Source organism: Heptranchias perlo, chromosome 20 (genome assembly GCF_035084215.1).
Source record: "Heptranchias perlo isolate sHepPer1 chromosome 20, sHepPer1.hap1, whole genome shotgun sequence".
NCBI lineage: Eukaryota > Metazoa > Chordata > Chondrichthyes > Hexanchiformes > Hexanchidae > Heptranchias > Heptranchias perlo.
This window is the reverse complement of record NC_090344.1, coordinates 9,237,016-9,264,468: the sequence shown is the minus strand read 5'-3', so window position 1 is coordinate 9,264,468 and position 27,453 is coordinate 9,237,016. Positions and strand designations below refer to the sequence as shown.

The window sequence follows — 27,453 nt, the reverse complement described above, 5'->3', positions numbered from 1 at the left end:
GATATGGTGTACTTGGATTTTCAGAAGTCTTTTGATAAGGTCCCACACAAGAGGTTAGTGTGCAAAATTAAAGCACATGGGATTGGGCTAAGAGACTGACATGGATTGAGAATTGGTTGACCGACAGGAAAGAGTACGAATAAATGAGTTTTTTCCCAGGTGGCAGGCAGTGACCAGAGGGGTACCGCAGGGATCAGTACTTGGGCCCCAGCTATTCACAATATATATCAATGATTTTGGATGAGGGAACGGGATGAGGGAACGGAATGTAACATTTCCAAGTTTGCAGATGACACAAAGCTGGGGTGGAATGTGAGCTGTGAAGAGGATGCAAAAAGGCCCCAATGTGATTTAGACAAGTTGGGTGAGTGGGCAAGAACATGGCAGATGCAGTATAACGTGTATAAATGAGGTTGTCCACTTTGGTTGGAAAAACTGAAATGTAGATTATTATCTGAATGGTGATAGATTGGGAAAATGGGGAGGTGCAACGAGACCTGGGTGTCCTTGTACAACAGTCGCTGAAAGCGAGTATTCAGGTGCAGCAAGCAGTTAGGAAGGCGAATGGTATGTTGGCGTTCATTGCAAGAGGATTTGAGTACAGGAATAGGGATGTCTTACTGCAGTTGTGCAGGGCCTTGGTGAGACCACATCTGGAGTATTGTGTGCAGTTTTGGTCTCCTTATCTGAGGAAGGATGTCCTTGCCATGGAGGGAGTGCAACGAAGGTTTACCAGTTTGGTTCCTGGGATGGCAGGATGTTGTATGACTAGGCCTATATTCACTAGAGTTTAGAAGAATGAGGGGTGATCTTATCGAAACATATAAAATTCCAACAGGACGAGACAGACTAGATGCAGGGAGGATGTTCCCGTTGGTTGGGGAGTCCAGAACCAGGGGTCACAGTCTCAGGATAGGCGGTATGTCATTTAGAACCGAGATGAGGAGAAATTTCTTCACTGAGGTTGATGAACCTGTGAAATTCTCTACCATAGAAGACAGTGGAGGCCAAGTCATTAGATGTATTCAAGAAGTAGATAGATACATTTCTTAATGCTCAAGGGATCTGGGGAAAAAGCGGGAACAGGGTACTGAGTTAGACGATCAGCCATGATCATTTTGAATGGCGGAGCAGGCCCGAAGGGCCGAATGATCTACTCTTGCTCTTATTTTCTATGTTTCTATGAAATTGATAAAGATAAAACAGTCTCGACCCCCAATAGAATATGACGTGTAGCATAGATATTAATGAGAGGAATTGAGAAGCGTTCCCGTGGATTGGCTCCGTGGCTCAGTTGGTGAAAGAACTCCGGTCCTAGATTCAACTCCCCGTGGTGCTTTTGTGGAATTTATGATGTGTCGTTAATTTGACCAGCAAAAACATCGTGCGGTGTTTGTACTTTGTTCAGGGTCCAATACGGAACTTCTCAGAATATCTCTTTAAAATGCCCTTTTATTTTACAGACTGACCTCTCATAGAATGTGAGCGAAACATCTTAATATAAGGACACGTTCTTGTTTCTGGGCTCGTTGAAGTCCGGGTATAATTTACGATTCGAGGTTCATATTCCGGAGAATCCCCAATTTAGCCTTAGAATTTTTATCTTGAGCTGCGGTTCAGACTTTTGCAAAGAGGGAAAAGAAGTCCCCAAATCACTCCACCTCTATCTCAAACGCTTTCGGAAGAAGTTCAGTTCAAACAATCACTACCTTTCAAGGCACGTCAATAACCTACACTTTCATTGAACGAGCTTTGCTTTCAATTGGATTCGACCTTGAAACCGCTCTGGGCTTTCATCTCACTGAAGCAGAGTCTGGCCGCTTTGTATCTGTGAGCATGTCATTGACGAGGTTTGCTTTGATATTGGTCTCTTTCAATTTAAAAAATTTCACCAAGCCTCAGGGAAAAGAAACCGAGAATCGAATTGTCCCTGCAAGTGAAGAATTGAAGGGATTGGTGCAACAAGCAGATCTGGAAAATGCACAGTGCGGTCGCTCAGGAATTTCAAATCCACCCTCTCGCCACTCAGCGATCATATTAACTGAACTTTACACTGGCCCAGTGTCACCGCGCTGAAATCGAGTATTTCTCCGACACGTTTCTCTCAACTTCACAGTTGCTGGTTTAAGAGTGAAGACCGGCTCGTTGGATTTTCACTCCTGCAAGCTTCAACCAATCATTTTGGAGAAGTAAACTGACAGTAGATAGCTATTATATTGGTGGCTGCAATCTTAAAGTTTAGCTCATTGAATTACTGGTTTAGCAGGTGATCTCTTCGTCTGTTTCGGTGGTGCTATCACTTAGCGAGAAAGTGTGATGGTTCGAACCCTTATTTCATTTTCCCGAAGGATTCATCGCCTCAAAGTTCCAGGGTTTCAATGTGTGTTTGGTTTGCAAGAAAATGTACCGTGATCATTGCCGGCTGAGCAGGGCTGATATTCCACCATTTACCCTGTGGTCGGAAATCAGGCACATGAAACATATAAAGGAATGGAACATTGGCTTCACGGAAATCACAATTCAGAACCCATTTCTTTTAATCGGGTTTATTTTAAATCAGTTAACGCCTGCCTTAAATAGTAGACTCAGGACTGTCTCACAAACAGGTTAAATCTTCATAGAATAATTACCACAGTCATTTTTAGACTGGACGCCGGACGGCGACTTTGTTGTCAGTGAAGAGAGACGGGAAAGACCAAAGTGCCGTTTGCCCCTCTCACTGTGGCCGTGAAGGACTGTGTTCAGGCTGAAGTTCTGTTCCCATCGGACGATCCTCCTCCCAGATTATCCTTTCTGAGCTCTCACCAGGTGATGCTAAACACTCAGGTGGGAAAAACCAAAATCTACAACAAGGTGTTTAAAACAAAGCTGATTTATTTAACAGATATCCAGAATATTAAACTCCAGCTCAGTTATAGGGGTTATTAACATCAGCAGTCCTGGATGCGATTAACAGCAGAATCCAAGCCCTGCAATCAGATGTGAACTCGCTGGTGTCTCAGCACGTCTGATGATTGAGTGAATCCCTCCACACACGGATCACAGAATGATAGAAAGTTACAGAACAGAAGGAAGCCATTCAGCCCATCGTGTCTGTACCGACCGAAAAAGAGCTATCCAACATAATCACACTTTCCAACACTTGGTCCATAGCCCTGTAGGTTACGGCACTTAAGATGCACATCCAAGTACTTTTAAAATGAGTTGAGGTTTTCTGCCTCGACCACCCTTTCAGACAGTTCTGTGTATCCTGTTACTTTTTCACTGCTGTCCGGAAGTCCATGAACAAATCCCAGCAAAGTCTTGCATTCTATTCTGTTGCTAATTTCTACGCAAAGCCTTTCTAATGCGTGCTCACCTTTACTGATATATCTTCTTTCTAATGCAGTAATAGTATCACTCCTCAATATCGCTACTCCACCGCCTTTTCCAATGTCCCTATCCTTTCTTAACGGCTTATAACTTGAAATATTTATCTGCCAGTCATGCCAAGTTTGTAGTCAGGTCTCAGTGATGAGCACTACGTCATGCACTATAAGCTGAATTTAAGCTTCTAATTCACTTGTTTTATTTCTTATGCTACGTACATTAATGCATAGAACATTTAATTGGGCAATAGAACTTGCAATACCCTTATGCCCTGATGTTGTGTTTAACACACTTGGTAAATAATGTTGGTGAGCTGCAGACACAAGTGGTAACATCGGATTACGTTATAGTGTCAGTAATGGAGACCTGGCTCAAACAAGCGGAGGAATGGCCACTTAAATATTCCTGGCTACAACGTATTCAGGAAAGGCAGGGAAAAATGTGGGGTGAGGGGGTAGAGGGGAGCAGGCACTATTGATCAAAAATACTGTTACAGCGGTAGAAAGGGTCGCCATGCTTAAGGGTTCAAAGGCAGAATCTATTTGGTTAGAATTAAGGAACAATTGAGGAGCTGTTACGCTGCTGGATGCATTCTACAGGCGACCAAATAGTGGGAAGGAGATAGAGGAGCAAATTGGCAGGTAAATTGCAGAACGATGCAATAATTTTAGAGTAGTGATAAAAGGGAACTTCATTTATCCGAATATAGACTGGGATATAGCTGTGTAAAAGTCAAAGAGGGCGAGCAATTCCTGAAATGTGTACAAGAGAAATTTCTTAATCCGTATGTTTACAGCCCAACGAGGAAGGAAGCAGTGTTGGATTTATTTAGGGGAAAGAAGTGGGGCAAGTGGAGCATGATTCAGTGGGGGAGCATTTGCAGCAGGTTTAGTGTAGTTATGGACAATGCAAGGAAAAATCAAGTATGAAAATACTCAACTGGGAAGAGCGAATTTCAGCGAGTTGAAAAGGGATCGGGTCCAGGTGGATTGGAACCAAAGATTGGCAGGTAAAACAGTAAATGAGCAATGTGAGGCTTTGAGTGAGGAGATATTTCGGGTACAGACTGGACACATTCTTACTCGGGGAAAGGTTGGGCATGCAAAACTAGAGCTCCCTGGATGACAACAGAGTATTTGCGACAACATTTTGTACATTCTGCATACCAATATCCGGACAGGTGTGCCCGCGGTTATCAACCACAACCTCGTCACTTTCACGCTGACAGATCAAAAGCGGCCACATTCTGCTTCAGTGAGATTAAATCCGAGAGCGGCTTCTCGGTCAATTGCAATTGCGAGCAGAATGCATTCAGAAGACGTGAGATTCTTGAGATGCCTCCACACACCCTGCCAGTTTGAACAGCAGTTCAAGAGTCAAAATGAGGGCTTGTCCGGATTTGAACCCGGGATCTCTCACATATTTCAAACAACACACCCGAAGCGAGAATCATACTCCTAGACCAACGAGCCCGCTGGAAAAGATGAAGCAACGAGCAGTAATTTCTGAGTATCAGCGGCCACTTTCCCCACGTATCCCTTGAAGCACCGTAAATAAAAATGTGTCCGTACATTAGTGAAGAATCATAAAGCCAATTTCTGCTCTGTTGGGTTTTGTTTAGGTCTCCTGACGCTGATAAAGATGATTGGGGACAGCTGATGAGTTAATGGTTGGAAGGGCGCAGATTCTCCGGTGCAACGGTGCAGATACTCCGGTGTGAGGGTGCAGATCCTCCGGTGTGAGGGTGCAGATACTCCGGTGTGAGGGTGCAGATATTCCGGTGTGAGGGTGCAGATACTCGGATTTAAAGGTGCAGATACTCCGGTGTACGGGTACAGATATTCCGGTGTAAAGGTGCAAATACTCGGATTTAAAGGTGCAAATACTCGGATTTAAGGTTGCAGATACTCGGATGGAAGGATTTGTTGCCGCGACTGAAATGCGGCTTAGAACTGTTGTTATTATACAAGGCAGCGCTGCAGGATCCTTTCATGATCTCTCACAAATCAACTGAAACCCATCGGAATGTGAATGCAATTTTGCGTTTCCAAAATAAAAGGGAGTGACATTCATTGTGGAAACAGTCTGGTGTCGCTCACTGCAGAAATATCCATGTCAGAGTGAAGCGGCTCTCCTGCAACCTTCGGAACTTGTCTGTCAAGCAGAATTCAGATTTCCGCGAAGTCAATCACAGGTTAAATGGTGGAAGATCGGCCGTGCTCAGCTGGCCATCGAAACCGGGCATTTGTTTTGCAGCCAAAACAAACATCAGAACCAGGAAATGCGAGACCATGAAGATAAAAGTTACCCCACCGTCTCTGGGTGGGATCGAACCACCAACCTTTATTAGATTAACAGCCGAACGCGCTAACCGATTGCGCCACAGAGACAGTACACGTGTAGTACTGAACCACTGATTGAACGAGCTAAAAATTCAGGTTGCAGCGATTAATATAACCTCTCTCGACTATCAGTTTACTTTTCCAAAATAAAGTGTGTGAAGTTTGCACGAGTGAAAATCTGTGCTCTATTATTCCTGAACATTAAACTCACCTTGCCATTAAACACCTGTATGTTGGAAGACTCCGTCCCCTCGTGGTCGAGAGGATTGATTTCTCGAGCTGTGATTCGCCATTCTCTATTCCAGTAATATTCAGGTTCACTGAAAATGAGATGAGATGAAATGAGTCGATCCGACGAGCAGGTCTGTGACACGACTCGGTGTCTACAAAGTTGTCTCTTGCACTCAGTGAAGCGGACGGCAGTTTTCACTCTTAAACCAGTAACAATGATGTTAAGAAAAAGTGTGGCCGAGAAATACCCGATTTCAGCGCGGCGACACTGGGCCAGAGTAAAGTTCAGTTCATGCGATTGCCGAGTGGCGAGAAGGTGGATTTGGAACTCCTGTGCGGCTGCACTGCGAGTTGTCCAGATCTGCTTGGAGCGATATTCACTTCAATTCATCACTGACAGGGACAATTTGATTCCAATCTTCTTTTTCTCTGCTGCTTGGTGAGATTTCAAAAGTTGTAAACGACCCACACCGACCCCAAACTCGTCACTTCCACTCTGACAGATGTAACGCGGTCACACTCTTCACTTCAGTGAGATGAAAGCCGGGAGCGATTTCACGGTCGAATGCAATGGCGAACAAAAGTCATTCCAAGAAAGTGCAGGTCATTGAGGTGCCTTTAAATTCCTGATTGTTTGCACTGAACTTCTTCCCAAAGCGTTTAAGATTCACGTGGAGCGATTTGGGGACTTCTTTTCCCTCTTTGCAAAAGTTTCAACCGCAGGTCTAAATCAAAAGTCGAGGGCGGAATGAGACGCCTTCCTGAAATTTGAGAACCAGGGAAGCAGACTTCAGAGCAAGGTTCTGTTTATTGAGAAAAAGCAGATACAATATTCATCCCGGAACGATCCAGAATCTGATCAGCTCGAAAAGTAACGGTTACCCCGTGATTTGAACACGCAGCCTTCTGGTGACGCAATAAGTCATGAAGATTGAAGCAGGAAGTTGAAAAGTGCGAACTGATCGATTCAGTGAGTGGGCAAAACTGCGGCAAATATAGTTCAATGGGGGGTGAGCGAGATCATCCAATTTAAATCTAAGAAAGATAAATCAGAATGTTTTCTAAATGGTGAGAAACTGGGAACTGTGGAGGAGCAGAGAGATTTAGGAGTCCAAGTACAGAAAGCGCTACCAACTAGCGTACAGTACAGAAATTAATTGAAATGTCTAATGGACCGTCAATACGGCCGGTAAACTCAGTTGCTTAGAGTGTGTTGTAACGCTTTAATCAAGGATTCGATTCTGATAATTTAATTTATTTATTTCGGCTTTAAATAACTTTTAAAATCGAAGCTTTACAAAAAAATATATAAAGACAGATTCGAGGGGACGGTTTTTTTTAATAACATCCCTTGTCGCTTTGCCCCTGGACCGGAGAAACACGTCTTTCTTTTTATTCGTTTTTTTTTGGCAACTGACCCTGTGGCACAATGGCTGGTGTGTTGGATTTCGACTTGTTTTGTTTGATAAGCCATTCAAAGGTTGTGGATTCGAGTTGAAACGGCGTTGGATTTTAGTTCGGGAACTGGGAAGTGAAATTTTGCAGCAAAACCGCAACAGGATCATTAATGTCAGTCAAGGATGTGAAACTGCCCCCGACACTGCATTCGGGTTAGGGTTAGGGTTAGGGCGAATTCATGATTCTTAAACCACTCTGAGCTGGATTGGCGAAACACTCAAGAAGGAGACTCAACACCTGCTCAGACCGAAAGTCAATCTGCTGGACTGCCGGCTCTCTCAGACTGCATGTTCCTTCAGACAGGTTTCTAACTGGACATATGCATCCTGCTGCCGTGGCAGCATTGGTGCTTCAGGGGTAGAATTCTTGCTTGCAGTAATTCAATTCCTGTAAAACTAGCTCCTGAAGTGTAGGATGGAAAGTATCCTGGCTGAGCGGCCTCTGGCGCTGGTTTAAAGCTCCAGATAAATCCCACGATTTGAAGATGGATCAAAATCATAGTTTGTGTCTACAAAACCGCATCCTCCCTCCTGTAAACCAGTAATACTAAACATCTCATCTGCTAATGCAACAGCGGAGACCGGAGGAACCACATGGCAATTCAGATAATTAAATGAATTTTGGAACACACCAATTGTGCCTTCAACTCCGGTCGAAATGTTCACAAGTAAAAGGATTGTTTGATCTCGGTGAGACTCGAATTAAAAAACCCCGGCATTTCCCGAGCCTGCAATTCATATAAGGACCGATTGCGCCGCTGAAGCCCGGTCACTCTGATCACCTGTCCCACTCTGCTGGAAAGAATCTTAAGGTGAGAGGTTCTTACCTGTGGAAACGTGTCCAGTCACTGTGATGAAACTAATATCTGCACTTTCACTTTCAGCTTCTTTCACATCCTCTGCTCCATCGCACTGCAATCGGGTTTTCTGTGAACAGGTTAAATTGGATATTTGCAGAAATTCTGTCCGTGGTAAAATTCGAATCGAGAAACGCCCCAAACTTTGAAACCAGCGATTTTAATCACCAGCTCACACTTACACAAAACAAGGCCTGTCTTTAAAGGTCTGTTTAATGATCAAATACATTAATTGAAGCAAATTGACCGCATTTGCCTCGTGCTGGGGTTGTTCCCCTTTGAGCAGAGAAGGTTCAGAGGAGATTTGATAGAAGTGTTCAAAGTCATGAATGGTTTGGATAAAGTAAATAAAGAGAAGCTGTTTTAATTGGCGGAATAGTCGCGAACCAGAGGACACAGATTTGAGGTGATTGCATAAGAACCAAAGGCGATATGAGGACAAACTTAATTACGCAGCGAATACTTATGATCTGGAATGCGCTGCTTGAAAGAGTGGTGGAAGCAGATTCAATCGTGACTTAAAAAAGGAATTTGAAGGAGAGAAATGCAGAGCGCCGGGGAAGGGCCTGGGAATGGGATTAATTGGATTGCTCTTATAAATAGCCGCCACGGGCTGGATGAGCCGATATAGTCTCCTTCTGTGCTGTAACCATTCGACGATTCGATGGACAGAAGCGGTCTGAATGAATGGGCGATCGGTTGTGGGTAGCAGGGAAATTTCCGACTGGTTGTCCGGTTGTGTTACTGACGGCTCCTTGTTCTCGGATTATGGTTTTCATTTTGGGCGTTTCAATGTTTGATATGTGAGAGGTCCCCAGTTCAAATCCCAGAACCCTCCTGTTTCACTATTTCCAGTGAAGATTCACTTATTTCTTTCTCACGTCTTTTCAGCGTTGCAGAAAGCAGGATTGATTTAATCCTCGAGCATGTTTGAGGTCCAGAGGCCAGAATGCAGCCGGTTTGTCCACGCAACACACATGGAGAAAGTAAAATGTCTCACGGCGGTGTGCAGATTGAATCTGAAGGTGAATTTATCCCAATTCAGGCGATCTCAGAGGTGCAGAATAAATATGCTCCAAAATTGGTCGGGAATACGAACCCTGTTCCCTCGCGTGGTAAGTGCAAATTTTACCAGTGAAACAGTAACGTTTGCAAGGTATCGGGCTCTCTGTGTCCAGTTGGAAACCTGTTTGAAACAACATATAATTTCACAAATCTCCTCTGAGTACCTTGCGCATTCTGATTTACAGCCCTGCATTACCAGCACTCGCTGCTTGTGATGGCCGAGTGCTTCAGGCGTTCGATCTGAAACTCGACAGGGTCTTTCGGTGAAACATTGGAATCCTGCTCACGGCGCTATTGTTTACAGTTTTATTCAATGCTCAAATAAATATGAACTGGAAATAACGGGCCGCATTTCCTTCTCTCAGAGAGATCCTCCACCGCGGCAGAGCCTTTTAATTGGGAGCCCAATGGTCTGTTGCAAAATTTCAAGGTGCGTGAAGGAAACTTCACAATAATCCACAACTGGAGTATTGTGTCCAATTCTGGGCACCGCACTTTTGGAAAGATGTGAAGGCCACAGAGAGGATGCAGAAAAGATTTACTGGAATGGTTCCAGGGATGAGGGAATTCAGTTACGTGGATAGACTGGAGAAGCTGGGGTTGTTCTCCTGAGGGCAGGAAGGTTGAGAGGAGATTTGATAGAAGTGTTCAAAATCATGACGGGTTTAGATAAAGTAACTGAACAGAAACTGCTCCCGTTGGCGGAAGGGTCGAGAACCAAAGGATACAGATTTACGGTGGTTGACAAAAGAACCCAAGGCGACATGAGGAAAAACGTTTCAAATCAGCGAGTAGTTATAATCTGGAATGCATCTCCTGAAAGGGTGGTGGAAGCAGATTTAATCGTGACTTTCTAAAAGGAATTGGATAAGTATTTGAAGGAAAATTATTTGCGGGTCTGCAGAGAAAGAACGGGGGAATGGGACAAACTGGATTGCTCTTAAAGAGAGCAGGGGCAGGCTGAATGGGCTGAATGGCCTCCTTCTGTGCAGCAACGATTCTATGAGTGTATGATTCCATCTCTCTCAAGCTTCATTTAAAATTCTGCTAACTTGATATTCAGGCTTATTTTCTATACTTTTATCTCTCTATCTCTCCCTGTCTCTGTCCCGCTCTGTTTTCCCCTGATGGACTTCTCAGGCTTCCTTGAACGGCCAAAGCTCATCGAACCTGCGACACCAGAAGAGAACGGTAAAGATCGAAAGACTGAGACGGTCGGAAAAGCAAAGGACCAACCCAGATGATGAATTCGGAGCCAATGTCCACATATTGATGTCGCTTCGTCCTCATAGTGAAATCATCAGTACTTTTAGTCCAGTATAAAAACAAAGTCTTGTATTTATAAAGCGCTTTTCACGACATCAAGACCTCCCAAAGCGCTTTACAGCCAATGAAGTATTTTTGAAGTGTAGTCACTGTTATACTTGTGGGAGAGTGGATCATCCGCGGATGCCGAGACAGACAACAATGTAGCTTCAGAGCAATTAATTCTGCAAAGTCTCACTTGATATTACAACTCGCACATTCGAAACGAATGTGGTCAAGAGATGCTAATATTGTTGCTATGAAATAGTTAATGTGCGTACATCGGAATAGAAAAAGTGATAGGATGGACAGAATGGTGGCCGATCGGCTGTGGGTGGCACAGAATTCTGCATTGGTTGCACCCCTCTGTTATCAGTGGCTCTTTGGTCTTCGGGTATGATATCTCGCTTTGGGGATTTGCTGATTGTTATGTGAGAGATCCCGGACGAGCCCTGCGGTGTTCCCATTTTTCGTTCAAAATCACAAATTGGCTTCTCACGTCTTGTCAGCGGTGCAGTCGGCAGGATTGTATTAATTTCAGTGCATGGAGGACAGAATGTAAAGGTTCTGTCGACGACAACACGCATGGAGAAAGGAAAATGTCACAAGATGGTGTTCAAATTGAAGCTGAATGTGAATGTATCCGAATTCACATGACCACATGAATGGAGAATGAAAAATGCTCCTCCATTGAGCGGTGGTCGAACCCGGGCCTCCCGCGCAAAAAGCAAGAATTTGATCACTGAAATAACAAAGTCCGCACAGCAGCCGGTGGTCTGCGCTCAGTTCGAAACCTGTCTAAAAGAACATACAGTCTCAGAGTTCTCCTGTCATAACCTTCTTCATTCTCTTCTGCAGCCGTTGTGGATTTGTCGCTTGCAGCAGCGATGACCCAATGATTAAGGCGTTGGACTTGCAATGTGATTTTCCAACCCAGCTTCGACGCAACACACGTGGAGAATGGAAAATGTCTCAAATGGTGCGCAGATTGAAGCTGAGGGCGAATGTCGCACAATTCACGCGATCGTATGAATGGAGAATGAAAATAATCCTAAACGAACCGGAAATCGAACCCCTGTTTCTCACGTAATAAATGAGAATTCTATCACCGAGACAGCAAAGTCAGCACATTAACAAGCTGTAAGTTTCCAGTTGGAAACCTGTCTGAGAGAACAAAGTGTCACAGATCTCGGGTGATAACCCTACGCATTCTGATTTATAGCTGTGCATGATCGATATTTGCTGCTGCGATGGCCGAGTGGTTAAGGCGTTGGACTTGAAATCCAATGGGGTTTCCCTGCACAGGTTCGAATCCTGTTCGCAGCGCTCCTTTTTAAAGTTTGCTCAGTGTTCAAATTAATATGAACTTGAACGAACGGACCTTGTTCGCTCCCTCAGAGAGGTGCTCCATCGCCAACGACGCTTTTAACTCGGAGCCCAATGATCTCTTGCAAAATTGCAAGACACGTGAAGGAATCTCTCCCAAGCTCCATTCTAAGTTCTGCACGTTCGCAAAACTTGACATTTATACAATTTATTTATATGTTTTAATCTCTCCCTGTCTCTGTCTCTTGACTTTGCCTGTTTTCTCCTGATGGACTTCTCAGGCATCGTGAACAGCGAAGAATGATGGAACCTGCAACACCAGCAGAGAAGGGTAAAGATGGAAAGACTGAGACGGTAGGAAAAGAAAAGGTGCAACCCAGCTGATGAATTCGTAATTAATGTCCACACATTTATGTTTCTTCCCCTCACAATGAAAAAATCAGCAATTTGAGTACAGTACACTTATGGTAGAGTGTATAATATGCGGATGTTGAGACCGACAATCGAACCTTTGCCGTGGTGATGAAAGCGCCGAATCCTAAACACTAAACCCCAAGGAAACGCTGAAAATTCTTTGCTGCGAACAAGCAGAGCAACGCAGCCTTTCCTTCTTGGCCCTTTGTAACTCAAGTCATTTTCCTGCCAGACAAACTGCTCGCACAAAATGGCATTTTCTGTTCGAAATAATATCGCGACAGAGGTGATGTTCAGGCAATGACATCACCAATTGCAAGTAGGCATGTACATGAAATGGAAAGTGAGGTAAAATACGACCACAAGCTGCTGATGGACAAGTTTCCATTTCCAAAATTCACGCACTGAATGCAGCTCCTTGGAAAACTGCAAGGCCACGCAGGTCCATCATGAATCGTTTGAAGCAACTGGCAGTTTAAAGTGGCATCTCCTGCTGCTTCTGTGGGGAGTGAGAGAGAGGCACTGTCGGTATTTGCGTGCAGTTTGATTTTGCACAGAACTGCACAGAGAAACAGCAAATATACCGGGGCTGTGAGATGTTCTATATTACTGATATTTAGCCACAGGAATATACGCGGTCAGAAGCTGAAAAGAAGGAGAGATAACAGGCCTGAGAATAGACACAGAGCTGCATGAATCAGGAAAGAGCGAAAGAAAAAATTATATCATCAGTTCCACTTTGTCTCGTGCGCAATCTTGCGAGCTCCCCAATGGCCCGGTGGTGAGAATTCGGTACTCTCACCGCCGCGAGTTTCGATTCCCAGTTAGGGAATTAACTTTAAAAAGAGTTATGAACTTATTAAATTAATTATATGAAGCTAATTAAATCCTGTTCGTAGTTGAATCCCTGCTTTAATCACCATGAATCAATCGATAACTTTCTATTTCAGACTGAAGGCGATGTTGACGTGGTTACCGAGACACAGTCAAAACTTTAATAAGATTTTTATGCTTTGAATGTGATGAATTTTTTTCATTTTATAGACTGCATCTTAAGAGTGGGATTAAAAACGCAGTGGAGTCCTTGTTAAATTTAACATTAACTGGCAATTGTCGCTGTTTATCACAGGAACGCCCGAACTGGTTCTCCGATCAAGATGAAAGTAACGCAACGAGGAACATCTGTTACAACACGAAAGGCATCGGGCTATGACAAAAATCCCCACCGTTTTGCTTTTCCAAAATAAAGGGTGTGAAATGTATTCTCTGAACATAGGAACAGTCTGGTCTCACTCACTGCAGAAATCTCCATGTCACAGCGAACCAGCTCTCCTGCTGCGAATGCGGCCTCCCTTCGGGCCTTTCGGGGGCTTGTCTGTCAAGGAGAATTGTAATTACCGTGAAGCCAATGTTCCATTCCTTTATATGATTCATGTGCCTGATTCCCGACCGCAGGGTAAATGGTAGAATATCAGCCCTGCTCAGCTGGCAATGATTCTTGATTCCAAAACATGCGTTGAAACCCTGGAACTTTGAGGCGATGAATCCTGAGGAAAAATAAAATAAGGGCTCGAACAATCAAACTTTCACGATAACGGATAACACCGCCGAGAACAGGTGAAGAGATCACCTGCTAAACCAATTATTCACTGGGCTAAACTTTGAGATTGCAGCGGCCAATCTAACAACTGTCTACAGTCAGTGAAAAATGAATGATTAAAGCTTGTAGGAGTGAAAATCCAACAAGCCGGTCTTCACTCTTAAACCAGCAACTATGAAGAAAAACATGCCGGAGAAATACTCGATTTCAGTGCGGCGACACTGGGCCAGAGTAAAGTTCATTCAATATAATTGCCGAGTGGCTGGAGGGTGGATTTGGAACTCCTGACCGATTGCACCACGCATTTTCCAGATCTGCTTGGATCACCTATCCCTTCAGTTCATCACTTAGAGGGACAATTCGATTCTCTGTTTCTTTTTCCTGACGATTGATGAAATTTTACAAATTGGAAGCGATCAATATCAAAGCTAAACAATTGTAAACAATTTTACAACACCAAGTTATAGTCCAGCAATTTTATTTTAAATTCACAAGCTTTCGGAGATTTTCTCCTTCCTCAGGCAAACATTTGCCTGAGGAAGGAGAAAATCTCCGAAAGCTTGTGAATTTAAAATAAAATTGCTGGACTATAACTTGGTGTTGTAAAATTGTTTACAATTGTCAACCCCAGTCCATCACCGGCATCTCCACATCAAAGCTAAACACGCCACCGACATGCTCACAGATACAAAGCGGCCACACTCTGCTTCAGTGAGATGAAAGTCAAGAGCGATTTCACGGTCGAATGCAATGGCTAACACAATTCATTCAACGAAAGTTCAGGTCGTTGAGGTGCCTTTAAAGTCCTGATTGTTTCTATTGAACTTCTTCCCAAAGCATTTGAGATTCACGTGGGACGATTTGGGGACGTTATTTTCTTTTGTGCAAAAGTTTCAACTGCAGTTCAAGATCAAAATTCCTGGGACGACAGTTGTTCACAATTTATCGGTGCTGGGACCACTGCTGTTCACAATTTATCGGTGCTGGGACCACGGTTGTTCACAATTTATCGATGCTGGCACAACTGTTGTTCACAATATATCAGTGATGGGACCACTGTTGTTAACACTTTATCAGTGGTGCGACCACTGTTGTTCACAATTTATCGGTGCTGGGACCACTTTTGTTCAAAATTTACATTCATGATTTGGACACGGGAATCGGAAGTACAATTTCAAAATTTAGGGAGGACACCTAATTGCGAGCTGTAGTTAATACAAAGAAAAATGCGAATAATAAAGGAAGACGTTAGTAAATTTGCAGAATGGGCGTGTAAATGGCAAATTAATTGCAATATTTATTATATACTCCCTTGCCTTTTTGCCCCACCCCCACTAAATGCATTACCTCACACTTCTTCAGATTGAACTGCATTTGCCACTTTTCTATCCACCTGTCTGCTCTATGGATATCTTCCTGCAGTCTACAGCTTTCCTCCTCACTCTCAACCACAGGAACAATTTTTGTATCATCTGCAAATTTCTTCATAATGCCCCCTACATTTCAGTCTAAATCAATGATCTGTACCATGAAAAGCAGGGACCGAGTACGAAGCCGCATGGAACCCCACTCGAAACAGCCTTCCAGTCACAAAAGCACCCGTCGATCACAACCGCTTGCTTCCTGCTACTCAGCCAATTTTGGATTCAACTTGCCAATGTCCTTTGGATCCAATGGGCTTTTACATTTTTGACAAATCTGCCCTGTAGGACTTTGTCAAAAGCCTCGTTAAAATCCATGTTGACTACATCAATCGCGATACCCTCATCATTCCTCCTTGATACCTCCTCAAATAATTCAATTCAAACGACCATCCCTTAACAAATCCACGCTGACTGTCCTTGATTAATCCGTGCCTTTCTAAATGACGATTCATACTTCAGCTCGAGTTTAGGCCGACTGGCCTGTATTTACTCGATCTATCCCTTTCTCCCTTTTTCAACAATGGTACAACGTTAGCAATCCTCAAATCCTCCTGCACGACACCTTTTGCCAGGGTGGATTGGAAAATGATGGTCAGAGCCTCCGCTATTTCCTTCCTTGCTTCTGTTAACATCCTGGGATATATTTCCTCTGGGCCTGGAGATTCAGATCGAGCGATTAGAGGACTTCTTTTTCCTCTTTGCAAACGTTTATCCCGCTGGTCAAGATCACAAGTCTTGGTCCAAATTAGGATGTCTTCCGGCTTTGAACCTCAAATCGTGAATTATACCCCGATCACAACGAGCCCAGAAACAAGAACGTGTCCTGAAATTAACGTGTTACAGACACATTCTCTGAGAGGTCTGTCTGTGGAATGAAAGGGCGTTTTTGAACAGTTATCCGTTTCCTCCTGAAACCTGAACAAATACGAACACAAGATTGTTATTTTGTCGCTTTATTCCATAAATTAGGAAAAGTAATGAGCTGCACAAGGCACTGCTGGGAGTTGAACCCAAGACCTCCTGTTTACTAGACAGATGCTTTAACCAACTAAGCCACAGCGCCAATTGATGATTTCGGGTCCCCACCTCCTCACTAATATCTATCAGCGACACTTCACTGTTGGGGGTTCAGGCCGTTTTATCTCTGTCCATTTCGCTTGTCGGTTCACCTGTGCATCCCGACACTGACTGCATTTCTCGCTGAGTTTATCTTTGTGTATCCTTCAGTGCGTTGATGCACGGATGATTATGTGTGATTGTATTTGTGACATTAAATAAATCAGGGCGTCAGACAATTCTCGCTCTGACATTGGAGAACTATTGAGCCGATCTTTACAGCGAAGTGTTGTTTATTGTGGTGCTGAAACTAAAAAAATCGTAAGAGGAGCAAAAAGGGGAAAGGAGAAAAACTTGTGAGGGAAAATGAGGACAACTCTCAAGGTTTTTACGAGTATATTAAGAGAAAGAAGGGAGGCTGAGAGTAATGTGGGCCGCTTAAAGACAGATGGAGGTGATATTGTAATTGAAAATCAGGAAATGGCAGAGTTGCTAAATTTTTACTTTGCATCGGTCGTCACAGAAATGGATGAGGCTAACATACCAGAGACACGAGGAAAACTGTTAATAAATCAAGGGGATTCAGTACAAGTAAAATGATGGCAATGGAGAAAATGAGGAGGGGAAAGATAGACAAATCTCCAGGAGCTGATGGTTTCCACCCCAGGGATTAAAAGGAACAGGTGAGGAAATTGTACATACTTTAGTCATGATCGATCATAACTCTCTTGATTTCGGAATTGTTATTTAACGAAGCGCATCTTGATTGGAGGCTTCTGTTTGAGAAAGATCTCGAAGTGATAATTGAGAGACCGAAAATAAAGCTGTTTGGCAGGAGCGCTGATGCTGTCGGTTGTTCGCTGCTCTCGTGTTGCCCAATTGTTAAGCGTGCGTTACTTATTTATAGCAGTATGGGCTCCAGAAATGACCAGGTTGTGAGTTCGAGCGTCTTCGAAAACAATCAAACCTTTTACTCCGAACATTTTGAACGGAGTTCAAGGTACAAATGGTATCTTCCATAACGCATCTTGTTAACAACCAGTCGTTTTTACAATACGCTCTTGTGGGACAAACGTATGGAGGTCAACAATCGACTTCTTAGTTTTCCCATGTGGGCATTTGGGTTCCTCTGGCCTACCGTCTTTCAATAGCAAGTGCCAGTTTACTTGTTCATAAGGGGAGAGATGGGCTTTTAGCGGCAGCTCATATGGCAAAGGGGCCGGTACGAGATCTTTAAATCTAAAGAACCAAAAAAACAATTCTTCTTTTCATTAAGCCGATATTCATCGGTTGAAAGTGTCGTGTTGGGAAAATTTGGAAGAGAAATATGCTGCCTGGTTTCACTGTGTACAGGAGAAATTATTCAGCTTACAGATGTTATAACGCTGAAAGGTCGAGATGCCTTTTCCAACTCCCGTGTGGGACAAGTTCAGCTTTTGAGCCGCTGGGTAAAGTGCTATTTTAATTGCTGCTAACGAATGACAAGACATTTGGCACAAACAAGAAGAATTGTAAACTCACGAGTTCACTGTCCATGTTTCTTACATCTTGTTCAACAGAAACAAGGATTCTCCTCAACACGTTGCTGAGAATTTTATCAAACGGACCTCACCCTCGTTCGACGGCTGCAGGGATAATTCAGAGGTCTCCCATGAATATGTACGATGGGAGCTTATGTGGTATCGAGCCTGGGTAGCTCAGTCGGTAGAGTATCAGACTTTTAAAGTGGGCAGTGAGCTGAAGGTCCAGCATTTAACTCCCTGTCCAGGCTCCAGATATCGGAACAGCTGGCAAGCTGTGTCTTTGTCGGGGGACCTGAGATGTGTTGTCAAAGTTTCGATAGTATCTTGTTTCCCAGGGATGGGCAATAATGCGCTGTCTGAGGCGGTTCCCGATCAGGAACTCAACTTTACTGTATTAGTTCACTGTATTAATTTCGCAAAACTCATTCAACTCTGTAAAAAAGACGAATAGTTGTTCAAATCGCCATTGATCAACCAGTAACTTTCTGTTTCCGGCTGAAAGAAATGCTAACTTTTTTATGCGTTAATTCACCAGGCCGAATTTAGGGAGTTCAGAGTGGAAGTGAAAAAGGAAATGAGAGGAAAAGAGAAATATGACTATTGACTGACGGCCAACATAAAATGGAATCCAAAAGACTTCGACAGGCATGTGAACAGTAAACGGGTAGTCAGAGGAGGGGTGAGGCCGATTAGGCACGATAAAGGAGATCGACTCATGGAGGCAGAGGGGATGGCCTTGGTACCAAATGAGTACTTTGTATCGGTCTTTACCAAGAAGACAGAGTCTCAGCAAAGGAAGTTATCGTTGAGATACTGGATGGTCTAAAAATTGATAAAGAAGAGGCACTTGAACGGCTGGCTGTACTTAAAGTAGATAAACCACCACGTCCGGATGGAATGCATGCTCGGTTGCTGAGTGAAGTAAGGGTGGAAATTGCGGAGGGACTGACCATAATCTACCAACATCCTTAGATATGTGGGTGGTGCCAGAGGACTGGAAAATTGCAAAGGTTACACCCTTGTTCAAAAAAGGGTGTACGATTAAACCCAGCAACTATAGGCCAGTCAGTTTAACCTCAGTGGTGGGGAAACGTTTAGAAACGATATCCCGGGACAGAATTAACAGTCAGTTGGACGAGGGTGGATTGATTAGGGAAAGGCAGCACGGATTTATTAAAGGTAAATCGTGCTTAACTGACCTGTTAGAGTTTTTTGATGAGGTAAGAGAGAGGATAGATGAGGGCAATTTAGTTGATGTGGTGTATAAGGACTTTCTAAAGGTGTTTGATGAAGTGCCGCATGGGAGGCTGATCATCAAAATTGCGGCCCATGGAATGAAGGGGGCAGTAACAACATGAATGCAGAATTGACGAACAGCAGGAAACAGATTACTGGTGAACTGTTGTTTTTCGAACTGGCGAGAGGTGTACAGTGGCGTTCCCCAGGGATCAGTGCTGGAACCACTGCTTTTCCTGATATATATTAATGACTTGGACTCGAGTGCACAGGGCTCAATTTCAAAATTTGCAGATGAAACAAACCTTGGAAGGGTAGGAAACAATGATAAGGATAGTGATGAACTTCAAAGGATATAGACAGGCTGGTGGCAAGGGCGGAGACGGGGCAGATGAAATTTAACGCAAAAAAATGCGAAGTGATACATTTCGGTCGGAAAAACGAGGAGAGGCAAAATAAATTCCAGGGCACAAATGTAAAAGCGGTAGAGGAACAAAGAGGGGTTTATGTGTACAAATCGTTGAATGTGGCAGGGCAGGTTGAGAAAGCGGTTAAAAAGCATACGGGATCTTGGGCTTTAGAAATAGATGTATAGAGTACAAAAGTACAAAAGTATAGAAGTCGGGATGAAACTTTACAACACACTGGTTCGAACACAACTGGAATTTTGTGTGGGGTTCGGGACACCGCACTTCAGGAAAGATGTGAAGGCCTTCGAGGGGGTTCCGGAAAAAATACTATCATAATTCCAGGGATAAGGGACTTTACTTACGTGGATAGACCGGAGAATCTGAGGTTGTTCTCCTTGGAACAGAGACGGTTTTGTCGAGATTTGATAGAGGTATTCAAAATCATGAAGGATCGAGACATGGAAGATGGAGAGAAACTGTTCCCATTGGTGGAAGGGTCAAGAACCAGAGGACATAGATTTAAGGTGATTGGCAAAATAACCAAAGGTGACATGAGGAAAAACTTTTTTACACAGCGAGAGGTTCGGATCTCGAATGCACTGCCCGAGGGTGTGATGGAGGCAGATTCAATCATGGTCTTCAAAGGGGAGCTGGATAAGTACTTGAAAGGAAAAAAAATGCAGGGCTTCGGGGAAAGGCGGGGGAGTGGTTCGAGCTGGATTGCTCTTGCAGAGATCTCGCACGGACTCGATGGCGCGAATGGCCTCTTTCCGTGCTGTCAGCTTTCTATGATTCAATTCTGTGTGTTGGTTGCAATGCAAAGGGAACAGAGCGTGCCACAAATCGACACGACTCTGAGTATCCTCACAAGCAATGTATTTTAAGAGCAACTAATTCTGAAACGTCTTACTTGATAACTCAAGTCGTGCACTCGAAAGCAATTTGGTAAAGGGAGACTAATATTGGTGAATGGAAATAGTTGGTGCGCAACTTGATATTGCTGTGCACCCGAACAGAAAACGAGATTGAATGGATCGAAGTGGTCTGAAAGGATGGTCGATCGGCTGTGAGAGGCAACCAACTTTTACACTGGCTGCACAACTAAAGCAACAGCGGCTTGATGGTCTAGGGGTATGATTCTCGCTTAGGGAGTTTTATTGAGTGATATGCGAGAGGTCCCTGGTTCAAATCCAGGACGAGCCTGCATGTGTTTTTCCTTTTCGTGAAAAGTCACCAATTGTCTTCTCACATCTTTTCAGTTCTGCTGTTGGTGGAACTGAATTATATCCAGAGGATGTTTGAGCTCCAGTGGACTGAATGCCGAAGTTTCGTCGACGCAATACACATGAAGCAAATAAAATGTCTCTAGAAGATGAGGAGATTGAAACTGAATTTGGATTTTTCCCAATTCAGGCGGATATTAGATGACGGGATAGAAAGCCACATATCCAAGTTTGCCGATGACACCAAGATGGGCAGCATTGTAAGCAGTGCAGATGAAAGCATAAAATTACAGAGAGGCATTAATATAATAAATTAATGTGCAAAATTGTGGCAAATCGATATGAATTTCGTCAAGTGTGAGGTCATCCACTTTGGACCTAAAAGGATAAATCAGAGTCCTTTCGAAATGGTGAAAAGCTCGAAACAGTGGAGGTCCAAAAAGACTTTGGGGTCCATGAACATACATCATTAAAATGTCATGGACAGGTACAAAAAATAATCAAAAAGGTTAATGGAATATTGTTCTTTATATCCAGAGGACAAGATTCAAGGGGATAGGCATTATGATACAGCTATACAAAGCTCTGGTTAGACCAGACCTGGAGTATTGCCTTCAGTTCTGGGCAACGCACCTTCGGAAGGATATATTGGCTATGAAGGGAGTGCAGCGTCTATTTACTAGAATGTTGCCTGGACTCCACAGTTTAAATTACGCGGAGAGATTACATAAACTCGGGTTTGCCTCGAATTCAGTCGATTAAGTGCTGATTTGATCGAACATTTCAAAATATTAAGGGGAACTGATGGGGTAAATAGAAAAAAAAAGATTTCCGCCCGTTAGCGTGTCAAGGACTCGGGGAAGCAGCCTAAACATTAGGGTCAGGACTTTCAGGAGTGAAGTTGGGAAACACCTCTGCAAGCAAAGGGAGGTAGAAGTTTGGAACTCTCTTCCGCAAACGGCAGTTGATGCGAGCTCAATTGTTAATTTTAAAACTGAAATTGATAGATTTTTGTTAACCAAAGGCATTAAGGGACATGGGGCTAAGGCGATAATGTGCAGTTAGGTTACATATCAACCAGGATCTCACTGAATTGCGCACAAGGCTCGAGGGGCGAAATAGTATACTTTTGTTCTTCAGTTCCTCATTTTTACAGAATGATCCTGCATTGTATTGGGAATCGTACCAAGGTCTCCAGCGTAACAAGTAAGAATTCGACCCCTGCACAACCAATGCGCGCGTTTGTAAGAGCAGCATGTGTCCATTTGGAATCCGATCTGAATGAACATGCCGTTTACAGCTGCGGTGGCCGAGTGTTTAAAGCGTTGGACTCAAAATTCAATTGAGGTTTTCCTGCCCAGGTTTGAATTCTGCTCGCAGAGCTACTGTTTAAAGATCCCTTCAGTGCTGAAATAGATTAATTGGAATTAATTGACCGCATTTATCTCTCTCCCAGAATGAGAGATTCTCCAGCGAGGCTTCAAAGTTGTGTCCAATCTTCTCTTGCAAGATTTCAAGACCCAAGAAGGAATCTCTCCCAATCTGTAACATAAATTCTGCTCGTTTGCAAAACCTGACATTTATACTCTTTATTTTCTTTGCATGCATCTCTCCATCTCTCCATGTCTCCGTCTCTTGTCTCTCTGTATTGTCCACAATGGACTTCTCAGGCTTCCTTGAACGGCGATGGCTGATCTAACCTGCAAAAATAGCAGAGAAGGGTAAAGAAAAAAAAGACTGAGGTAGTAGGAAAAGGAAAGGTGCAACCCAGCTGATAATTTCGTAGCTAATGTTTCCACATTCGTGGCTCTTCGTTCTCATGGTGAATGAAAGCAGCAATTTGAGTAAAGTGTGCTTATGGTGGAGTGTAAACTATGACGATGCCGAGAGAGACGACAATGTCGTTTCAGAGTAATTCATTCTGTAAAGTGTTACTTGATAATACAAGTCGTACACTCAAAACAAATTTGATAAAGAGAGACTAATATTGTTGATCTGAAATAATTAGTTTAGAACCTGATATTGCTCTACATCGTATATCGTACAAGAAAGCGAGTTTGGATGGCCATGGTGTTCTGAAAGGATGGCGGATCGGCTGCGTGGCAGCGAAATTTTACAGTGGCTGCACGGCTCTGTTACCAGTTGGACGTTGGATCTGATTCTCGCTCAGGGAGTTTCACTGGTTCAAATCCCGGTATGAGCCCCCTTGCGTCCCCATTTTTCGTCAAAAACCACCAATTGGCTTCTCACATCTTTGAAGCAAGTGCAGAAGGCAGGTTTGACTTATCTCCAGCCGAGCATGTTTGAACACCAGAGGACAGAATGCAGAGGGTATGTCCACGAAAGACACGTAGACGAAATTAAGAGAATCTTTCAAGAGGTTGTACAGATTGAAGCCGGCACATGAATTTATCCCAATTCAGGCGATCTCATGGGTACAGATACAAAAGGTAAAGGAAGCTGCATTGGCTTGGAACCAAACCCCTGGTTTCCCGTCGGCAGGCGAGGTTTCGACACTGAACCACCAATGCACACACGGCTGCAGGCTGCACGTGTAGCGTTGAATACAAGTCTGGAAAATGCAGTCTGGCAGAGTTCCTGTGATGAGCCTGCGCAGTCTACAACCGCGTGCTACCTGTGGGTCAAGCATGGTCTTGAAATTCACTGAGATTCGAAATCACTTGACACCGCCACTCTAAAATGGTCAAATAAGTAAGAGCTGTAGTTACCAGGCAGTGTTTACTTTTTTCAGAAATAATGTAAGAATCCAGCCCTATGTACACGTCTAAGATTTCACGGCATGCGACGAATTTCCATTAAGCTGCCACCTAAATTCTGCTCAATCACAGAATTGGAGATTTATACTATTTTTCTTTGCATGTATCTCTCTATCTCTGTCTGCGTTTCTTCACTTTCGCTGTTGATCCCTAATGGACTTATCAGGCTTCCTTCAACATCCAGGTCTGCAAACCCGGGATGGGAAAAGGCTGTCGGTTCTTCGTCCAATTGTTGGATTTCGACGGGATGAGATTTGCTATTTTCCGTCTCCGTTTTCGGAAAAAATAAACCCAGATGGGATTCCCCCTCCTCGGGTCCGGTCACCTCCGGGTAATGGGAATGAACCCGTTCTCGCACTCGATTTAATATCTGTATTCTCATTGTTTAACAATAAAATTATGGGGATATATTTTTTTTGAGGACACATTTTAGAAATGAACACATTACAGACTTATTCGAAAACTAGAAGCACGTGGGATTAAAGGCTCGGTGGAAACGTGGGCAAGTAATTGGCTAAAGGATAGGAGGCCGAGATTAGTGGTGAACGGATGTCTTTCTGACTGGAGAGAAATATGCAGTCGGATCCCCCAGGGTTCGGTATTAGGATTATTGCTTTTCTTGTTAAATATAAATGACTTGGATGTCGCAATAGGGAGTACAATTTCGAAGTTTGCGGATGATACAAAACTTGGTAACGTATTAAATAGTGAGGAAGATAGTAGCAGACTTCAGGAGGACAAAGACAGATTGGTGAAATGGGCAGTCACGTGACAGATTTAACGCCGATCAGTGTGAAGTGATGCACTTTTGGAAGAAGAACATGGAGAGGCAGTATAATCTAAATGGAACTATTTATGGGGGGTTCTAAGAGCAGAGGGACCTGGGGGAGCATATTCAGAAAACAGGGCAAGTTGATCAGGTGTTTAAGAAAGCGAATGGGATACTTGGCTTTGTAAATAGGGGCATTGAATGCATTAAAAAGGGAAGTCATGCTAATCCTTACAAATCATAGGTTAGCCCTCAGCTGAAGTATATTGTACAGATCTGGGCACCACACTTTAGGATGAAAAGGCAGTGAAGAGGATTCAGAGCAGGTTGACCTGGATGACACCAGTGATGAGGGACTTCAGTTGTGTGGAGAGATTGGAGAAGCTGGGATTGTTCTCCTTACAGCAGAGATGGTTAACGGGAGACCTAATAGAGGTATTCAAAATAATGAGGGGTTTTGAAAGAGCAAGTAGGGAGAAACTGTTTCCTCTGGCAAGTGGGTCGGTAACCGGAGATCACAGATTGAAAATAATTGGCAAAAGAACTAGAGGGGAATTGAGGAGAATTTTTTTCACACAGAGGGTTGTTAAGATCAGGAACGCACTTCCTGAAAGGGTGGTGGAAGCAGATTCCATACGATCATTAAAAAGGCAATTGGACATAATTGAAGAGGACTAATTTGCAGTGTTATGGGGAAAAATCTGGGCTGTGGGTCTAATTTGGACAGGTCTTCGAAAAAGCCGACACTGGCACGACGGCCGAATGGCCTCCTTCTGTGCTGTAAGATTCTATGATTCTGTGATTACCTTCTGAATCATTGCAATTGAAGCTATTCATTGTTGAGCAACCAAGAAAATTACAACCATGATATTCGGCTTCTCCATTCCCTTATGAATATCGCAGATTATACTGTCCAGGCGGGGGTGGGACTGAATGGGGGATAGAGTGCGGAGATTGGAATGGAAGCCCAGCAGAATGAACTTGGTCTCATCAGTTTTTGTTATTTTTCCTACCAGTTGCCCGAAGCAGGTGGTGAACCTTATTCTCGAGAGAGGATCGTCATTTCAGTTCAGAAGGAGAAAGGGTATCAAGAAAATCGGGTAAAACGCACACAGAATGATCCGGGACTAACAGCACTCCCCTTTTAAACAGACACAGACACGGAATGATCCGGACATAAATCATAATTATGGTGCATAAGTTTCTCTTACGTTGACCATAAGATTTACTCTTTTTACAATGACACCAATGTACAATCCGATACTTCGCGACCTGACAATCTCAACACCATCCTGGAAGGAACTGTTGCTGATATCAGCAAACAATGCAAAACCCACCGTCTGCCGTTTCGAGAAGGATGGGACTTTGACCAGACCTTCTGGGTGGACTGAATGAGAGAAACAAAACTTGAACATCAGAGCGACGAGGATGGGATTCGAACCCCCGCGTGCACAGCACAATGAATTAGCAGTCCATCGCCTTAACCTCTCGGCCACCTCGTCGAATTCGGAAATACGCGAAAGCACCTTTATTCAAAATGAAAATACTGGCTGTGTTGCCAACCTGAAACTGCAAATGTGCATATCCTCAGCAGGTCAGGCAGAATCTTCAGACATAGAAACAGAGTTAACATTTCAGGTCGATGGCCATCACATGAGTATTCCAACTCACTCAACTTGCGCCTTGTCGATGGTTGAACGGCTTTAGGGAGTTAGAAGATGAGTCACTTGGCACAGAATATCCAGCCTCTGACCTGCTCTTGTCGCCACAATATTGATGTAGCTGGTCCAGTTAAATTTCTGGTTAATGGTGACCACCAGTATGTTGATGGTGGGGGATTCGGCGATGTTAATAACGAATCCCCACAGAAGAGATTTACTGTAAAGATTCCAGGGATGAGGGGCATATGTTTCATGGATCAATTGGAGAAGCTGGGGTTGTTCTGCTTGGAACAGAGACGGTTATGAGGAGATTTGATAGAGGTATTCAAAATCATGAAGGATCCAGACAGAGCAGATAGAGAGAAACTGTTGCTATTGGCGGAAGGTTCAAGGACCAGAGAACATCGATTTAAGGTTTTCGGCAAAAGAACCAAAGGTGACATGAGGAAAAACTTTTCTACACAGCGAGTGTTTAGGATCTGGAATACACCGCCCGAGGGGGTGGTGGAAGCAGATTCAATCATGGTCTTCAATAAAGAACTGGATAAGTATTTGAAACGAAAGAGAATACAGGGCTACAGGGAAAGGGTGGGGGAGTGGGTCTGTCTGGATTGCACTTGCAGAGAGCCGGCACGGACTCGATGTGCCGAATGGCCTCTTTTCGTGCTGTGACCTTTCGATGATTCTATTCTATTTGTGGGAGGCGATGCGAGGCGACCGGAGCGTGACGTAAATCGACCTGCTCATGTACATTCCCTGATAATAAATCCGAGTGTGATGAAAAGAAGAAATTCATAATTATGGTGCATACCATTTATATTATGCTGACAATAAGAGGTATTCGGTTCACCAGGGCGCCATTGTGCACATTGATTGATACTTCACCGAGATCACCCCTTACACTCCCAACACCTCCGTCCAAGAAACAGTTGGGTGGCAATCCAGACTTTGCTGAATTGTGCAAAAAGGTGTAAACCAGCAATGCGGAAAAGCACTTCTTATCAAAGAAGGGTTTTTGGTGAGGCGGCGAAAATGGAAGGGGATACAAATTCTGGCAGCAGTGAGATTCGAACCCACATAATTCAGAGATGGAAGCCAGCCATCTTTGACAGCGCAGTTACTCACGCACATGGTAAGCCATTGAGATCTGATGATAAAGGTCATAGAGCTGAAACGTTTCCTCTGGTTCTTTCTCCACAGGTGCTGCCTGACCTGCTCAGCGTTTTCAGCATTTTCTATTTTCATTTTTGTGATTTCACAATGGCTGTTTTCCTGAAAACACCCAATTTGACCCAAGGACGCAGCTCGCACTTCACTTTCCTCACGCGCTTAAAGTCTGCCGTTTCCGAACAAAATCTCCTCCGCGCCGAGCTTTCAAAGGACCTTTCGCTCCCGGCCAACCTCCTGT

General features: G+C 43.8%; 4 non-coding genes across 4 annotated transcripts; 1 reads left to right on the top strand and 3 right to left on the bottom strand.

Moving 5' to 3' along the window:
* Positions 1 to 5,682: 5,682 nt before the first annotated feature.
* On the bottom strand, positions 5,683 to 5,759 carry trnan-guu (transfer RNA asparagine (anticodon GUU)). Its single transcript has one exon. It is a non-coding gene; the product is annotated as a tRNA-Asn (tRNA).
* Positions 5,760 to 11,870: 6,111 nt separating this feature from the next.
* On the top strand, positions 11,871 to 11,952 carry trnas-uga (transfer RNA serine (anticodon UGA)). Its single transcript has one exon. It is a non-coding gene; the product is annotated as a tRNA-Ser (tRNA).
* A 4,427-nt stretch (positions 11,953 to 16,379) lies between these two features.
* Positions 16,380 to 16,453, bottom strand: trnat-agu (transfer RNA threonine (anticodon AGU)). Its single transcript has one exon. It is a non-coding gene; the product is annotated as a tRNA-Thr (tRNA).
* Positions 16,454 to 25,804: 9,351 nt separating this feature from the next.
* On the bottom strand, positions 25,805 to 25,886 carry trnas-gcu (transfer RNA serine (anticodon GCU)). Its single transcript has one exon. It is a non-coding gene; the product is annotated as a tRNA-Ser (tRNA).
* Between the last annotated feature and the right edge of the window lie 1,567 nt (positions 25,887 to 27,453).